This window comes from Vespula vulgaris, chromosome 3, assembly GCF_905475345.1.
Source record: "Vespula vulgaris chromosome 3, iyVesVulg1.1, whole genome shotgun sequence".
NCBI classification, from domain to species: Eukaryota; Metazoa; Arthropoda; class Insecta; order Hymenoptera; family Vespidae; genus Vespula; species Vespula vulgaris.
This window is the reverse complement of record NC_066588.1, coordinates 238,120-244,286: the sequence shown is the minus strand read 5'-3', so window position 1 is coordinate 244,286 and position 6,167 is coordinate 238,120.

Genomic DNA, 6,167 nt, shown 5'->3' with positions numbered 1-6,167 from the left:
GTATCTTTTTCTCCTTATCCGTCTCATCGGTTAAGTCGTCTCCCAGTGCGAGCGTAGGCCGATAAATCGCGCTTAAATTCGAGGGCCGCGCGAGTATCTCGCGGAGGGCGACGCGCGCCTCTTCGAGGGTAAAGAAACTCTTGCCCTTTCGTCGCACGTAACCGCTAACGTTTCTAGCGGTGGATAGGATCCGAGTAAAACGCGAAACGCTCGAAAAATCCGAAAAAGTATACCTCCAGTCCAAGCGACCCTTTTCTCTCTGCTCGGCCGAATCGAAAGTGCTCGAGCGCAAGGCCGATCGAAGGCATCTCTCGGCGGTCCGTTAATGGTCACCCCGAAGAGACGAGAGATCTCGTTTAAACGAAGACGTCGTTGCGATCGCTATCGCGAAATCGTTCTCCTTCCACCTCTACCTCGGTTCCCTTTCTGCCAACAAATTTCTACTAGTCGATTCTCCAACGAGCCGATTAATCCTTATCTGGACGCTAATAGAGCGGATCTACTTTGTTCCGAGACACCTCTTTACCTCCATCCGCAGCCGGGGCAGCTCCGTCGCTCTCGCCTCCTTTCGTTCATTACGATGAGTCACAAACTGGTTCCGCCTTACGCCGCAACGAATTTTAAACCGACGATCTGCATAATTTCTCAATTACGACGATATTAGACGAGGAGATCGATGATGAGTCCTCCTATCGGTGATACGCTAAAAATAGATTCGAACGACGCGCGAGCGTTCTATTCTCGTGCATCCTTGCGTAAACTCGAAGCCACGTTTCGCGTTTCGCTCTCGGATTCTCGTCCGCGCTTTCCTCCTTTTTACGCCGCGCGTAACGACGGGACGAATTTTCCGAAGCTACGAGAAGTTACCGTGGAAAATGCTCGACGTATGGCGACGTTCCTCGCATCTCGAATGACGCAAGACCCGTGATCAACGAGGTTAAAGCTCTACCTCGTTAACGGTGCTACCGGATCGACCTTCGTACCCGACGCATACGGATGTCCCTCGACGAGAGCGCTTTACTACCCCCCGCGAATCGAGGATAAAAGTGCATCGACTCCGAGGCGTCGAAGTAGAAAAGATTTAGGATCGGGGATGCTTTGCGAGTCCTTCGAATCCTTTAATACCAGTCGCATATCGTAATTAATGAGACAGCTATGCGAGAAATTCCACGCCGACGTCGTATCTCGCGCAACGTTGTTGCGCCTGGAAGCGCGTTGCCTTAATACGCGAGCTCTCTCAGCTCTGCTCGAAGCTTCGAATATTGGAGCAGGGATGCACGCTCCTACCTATCTCTCTCTCTCTCTCTCTCCACCCTGAAAGGCGCTGACGCATAGTTTAGTGGTAATTTCGGCTTCCAGGAAAGATTCACGGTACACCAGAAATACCGAGGAGCAAGACGAGAGAATCCTTTGCCTTTCGAAACAAAATATTGCAGGATCTCGGTTGCGCCGGTGGTGAGACGAGCTTGGTCTATCGTTTTGCGGAGACGCGGATGCGGACGTTAACGTCGCGTCGCGTCGCGAGGAATTCGGATATCCCGGAAATTCTTATCGGTCTCGAGTATCTTCCGGGGTACCTCCTATTCTCGCGTATCCGAGCGATACACCGGTAGCGAGGGAAAAGTTGGAAGGGCGAGCGTTACACGATACTTTTCGTAGCTGGCTGCGAGATGGAAAAGTCGTTATCGTCGAGAGAGCCGAACGGACGTTCGCTTCGACGGTCCTACGCTCTTTAAACGTTATACCCACGGAAATTGTGTTACTCGATTCAAGTCGGTTCTCTAATAACGTCGCTTCTCCTAGATGGCTCGCGATCGATATTTCGACGTCGAAACTAAATTAGATGGCAAAGCGTCGAGGATATTAGGCGCGTCACCCTCGTGAATATCGTCGTATTAATTCGCGAGTTACAAAATTATTATTTCCTGCTCCATCGATGTCCCTCGACGAGCAATATTCCTATCGAGAGGCTTGCGTCTGCTTTCAAGAGCGACGATTCGACGCATAAAAATTTTAAGTCGGAACTTTCGCGAGCCTCGGCCCTTCGTCGGATCCGCCCTAGTCCGCCTGCTACGAAAATGGTTAATCGTGCGAACGTGCGAGCGAAATTAAGCGTGGCATCCCTGCGCGGCTAACGCGTTACCGGACAAGCGTTCTATTCTCGAACGAAGGTAAGACATTCGGGAGTTTAGACCCTCCGGAGGTTGCTCTAATATGCGCTACGAATAAATTAGCAGTATTTCGTCGGGGTCTCTCCTAGCACGCTTTACATTTTGCATTTCAGCCCTTGCGGAAAGTTACGAGATATCGCAACGACGGTTGCTACAGGTTGCGCCTCGAACTTTGCCATCTTTCTTCCTCGGTCCTTCTTTAAAACGCGATTAAACGAATCGGAGGTCGACCGACGGATTCGTCGATTCGAGATAAATCTCTCGCGACTCTGCATCGTGAAAAACTCCCTCTTCTCGACGATTAAGTTACTCGCGCGCTTGCGATAAAGAAAGAAGGAGAGAGAGAGAGAGAGAGAGAGAGAGAGAGAAGAAAACGGAAGAAAGTCCGTTTTACGTAATCGTCGTGTAAAACGAAAAGGTACGATCCTATATCCGATTGTTGAGCTTATGTAACTGTGGCAGACCGAAACCATACAATTGCAATTGCATAACAGTTAACCGTTAAGGTAAGAGCATTTTGCGCCGTATTATCGATTATTATTGGCTCGCCGCTCGAACCTAACAGAATAACGAAACTGTCGAATATTAGAGCAAATGATATTTCGATCGGTACTTTTACTGTCGCGCGAATTATACGAGAAAGTCGTCGAGTATTTCGAGAACGTCGGATTAGTCAGCCAGATCGATGACGCAACCCCAACGCACCTGCCTCTAGCTACGCTCCATGACGTATACGTCCAACCATGTATCGTCGAAATGAAGAATAAAGAACGAACGCGTACTCTCTCTCTCTCTTCTTTCGCCCCGAATATTAAAAAACACGCGAGGGTAAAATCACTGACGCGTACGATGCTCAATCTTCCACGAGAGCTTCGGTTTCGAGCCGGAGAAGCGGCGCTTGTTAACGAAAAGAACCATCGGAGTAATAAAATATGCAGGCCGCTCGAAACTCGAGATACTTGGCCGATCTCGTTCGCGTTATTCTATCCGCTATCGCAAAGGCTTAATTACTACGAAATACATAATTACTGTGGAAAGCGTAAGGCAAGCCAATTATCCGTTTTCCACCGGTATCTTTTCGTTCTCGGGGAATCTCGCTTCCTATGGGATTGTCTTGCCCCTTGTCTAAGCGACTGCTCCCTCGAAAAGCCGATTCCTCTGCAGGCATTTTTCGAACGAACAAACCTTGTCTTCGAATTATGATTCGACGAGTAATAGAAAGCCGTTGTTATTTCTTTTTTTTTCTTTTTTTCTATAGTTTCACGAGTCGCCAGCCATTCGATCTAACGCGTCGAAAGACGGGATAGACGATATAACTGCGATCGTTATCGTTACTCGCAGCACGTTTCCTCGATCAAACGGTACCCGTACGTTCGCCCCGTTCAACGATCGTTGTTACTATTCAACGATTCGACTCTCCTATTCCAAATCGCGACGGATTTAAGAGGAAGAGAGTTCGTCCTAGTGAAATTGGTTCGGCACGGTATCGTTTACCGAAGGGGAGGGTATCGTACTCGAGACACCTTCCAACTCTGCGGCTTGTCCACTCTTTCGTCGTCTCGACAACTTTCATTCTCGAATCTCTTTCGCATTACGGCGAAAGGCGATATTCCAGAAATACTGCTTTCGTTACGGTGTAAAGTATACGGTGGAACGAGGGGAAATACGAAGAGCCGTAATGCGTTTAAAGCGACATCAAGACCGCGCGACGTGTACGGTAATGCTAGAACCGCTAGTTGTAAATAATTCCTCTTCCTTTCGCACGCGGTAGCTCGATGCGCTTAATTAAACGTCTAAATGATAATTATTTCGCTCGATCCGAACGTCGTCGTCTTTGCTCGAACGTCGCCACTTGTACGTGCTAACGATCATCGAAAGGTCGATACGAGCACGTTTCGTTGTACGACGAAACGAACCGCCCCCCGAGTTCCGTCGTCTCTCCTTATAAATAAGTACTCGAAATTTCCTCTCGGAAGAGCTCGCTGCGACATTTCGCTCTTTCCCGTTGATTTACGCCTCCTCTCCGTCACATATCTCGACCTTTCCTCGACGTATAACCATCCCTGGATCATCCTTAGATCATCCCTTCCTTCGGGGATCCGAGGAGTCGTCGTTGGCACGGCAAACTGTACATTTCCGATTATCCGATCTTCTCTTTTCATCGTGGCCCCTATTTCCACGAAGAAATATTCACAACGGTAAATGCGAATCGCGTTGAACGATACGCTGCTGTTGCTGCGATAAGAAGGACTCGAGAAGAGAGGAAATAATTTCAACGCTCGCCGTTACGGTTCCTCGCAAGCGTTTCGTATTCACGCAACCGACGCTCCGGGAACACGTACGTCGCGCGTACGAGATTTTCCTTCCTACGAAGATTTCCGTCGGGCACCTCATTAACTTTAACGATCCTCCAAAGTAATCATCAAACTTTGGATACGACGTGCGGAGGAAAAGATGGAAAGAAAGAGAGAGACGGCTTTAACCCCTCCACTTACGCACACGCTCGGTGCAACGTTTTACCTTTCAGATATTCATTTTTATTTCGCGCGAACCGCGCTCTCTGATAAATATATTTCGAGCCTCGAGCATCGCTGAGGAGAGAGAGAGAGAGAGAGAACAAATAAAACGACGCAGCAAAAGCAAACCCGGTGCAATTATTCCGCGTTTTCATTCAAACTTGCGAAACGGATGCGACTGCGACTGCAATTGCGGCTACGATGCTCCATTGATAAACAAATATTGTACGTTTCGTGTCATCCAGTTTGCGGTAAGCGAGGAAAAATTTTGCAAAATATGTAAACGTTGTAACGAATAACGTGTAAGGAGAAGAGTAAAAGAACGGAACCTGGACCGTCTTTCGAAGCGAACAAGCTTCGAACTGAGATGAGAGCTTTCGTTACAAAGGCTTTGTCGATTTAAACATTTCATGAAAAAGTAATGAAATTTCAAAACACGCCGGCAAACTTTGAAATTTTTTCGTACAATATCAAGAAGATATATCGCGAGCAAATTGACGAGTGCATAAAATGTCCGAAATTACGAGATCGAGTGCCGAATGGTCGTCGTCGTTTATTTAGCTTACCTCTCCGATTTAAATTTTTGCCAAATTTTTTGCGAAGCTATATAATCCATCCGAAGAAGGATCAGCGGTAGTAATTTCGGAAAGTTGTAAAATCGAGGTCTCTCTCTCTCTCTCTCGCTCGACCTTCTCCCCGTTAGGAAGGCGGTCGTCCCGAAAATTCGCTATACGAGCGAACGGAAACGTTATGCTAAACTCACGAGGCGATATCTATGTATTTGGAAACGAGGCGAGGTGCGAGCGGAATGGAAAAAAAGGCCGTTACGCTGATGCAAGTTAAACCGACGAGGAAAACGAAACTGAAACCTTTTCGTCGAATTTTTTGTCGATCCGTTCCTTCTTCGGTAGGAAAGAGCAGCGCCGTTCGAGAATAAAATTACTCGTTCCTCCGAATAAAATGTGATTAGAAAGGGCAACTCCAACGATCTCGAGGAAATAGATAAGGGACGATCTTTATCTCTTTTCATCCAGATTCACCGACATTGTTCTTTCTTTCGTGTACGTTAGCACGACGAACTGGCACGACACGAATAAGGACGGAAAAGTTAGAGTCTCGAGTCCGAAGCGGCGGTCCTTCGGATGGCATTGGGAGGTACTCCGAGGTTAGGGAGGATGGCACTCTGGAGAGTCACGACCGCAAAGACCGAACAACTGCTCGTGTGGCTTTAGAAATGGTCGTCCGCAAAGTCGTGCGTCAGCTCACGAACCGATCCTACCTACCAAGATCGTAGCAGGTGTTGCTCGCCTGGGATACGACGTGGGCTCACGTACTTTGCCAGAACACTAAAGTTACATCGCGCGACTACTGCCAAAAGCTGATTAATACCTGCCTTCGATACCTTCGAGTATGACGGACGGACCGAGCGAGCTCCCTCAAGGATCAAACGGAAGAGGAAGAAGAGGAGGACGAATCTTTC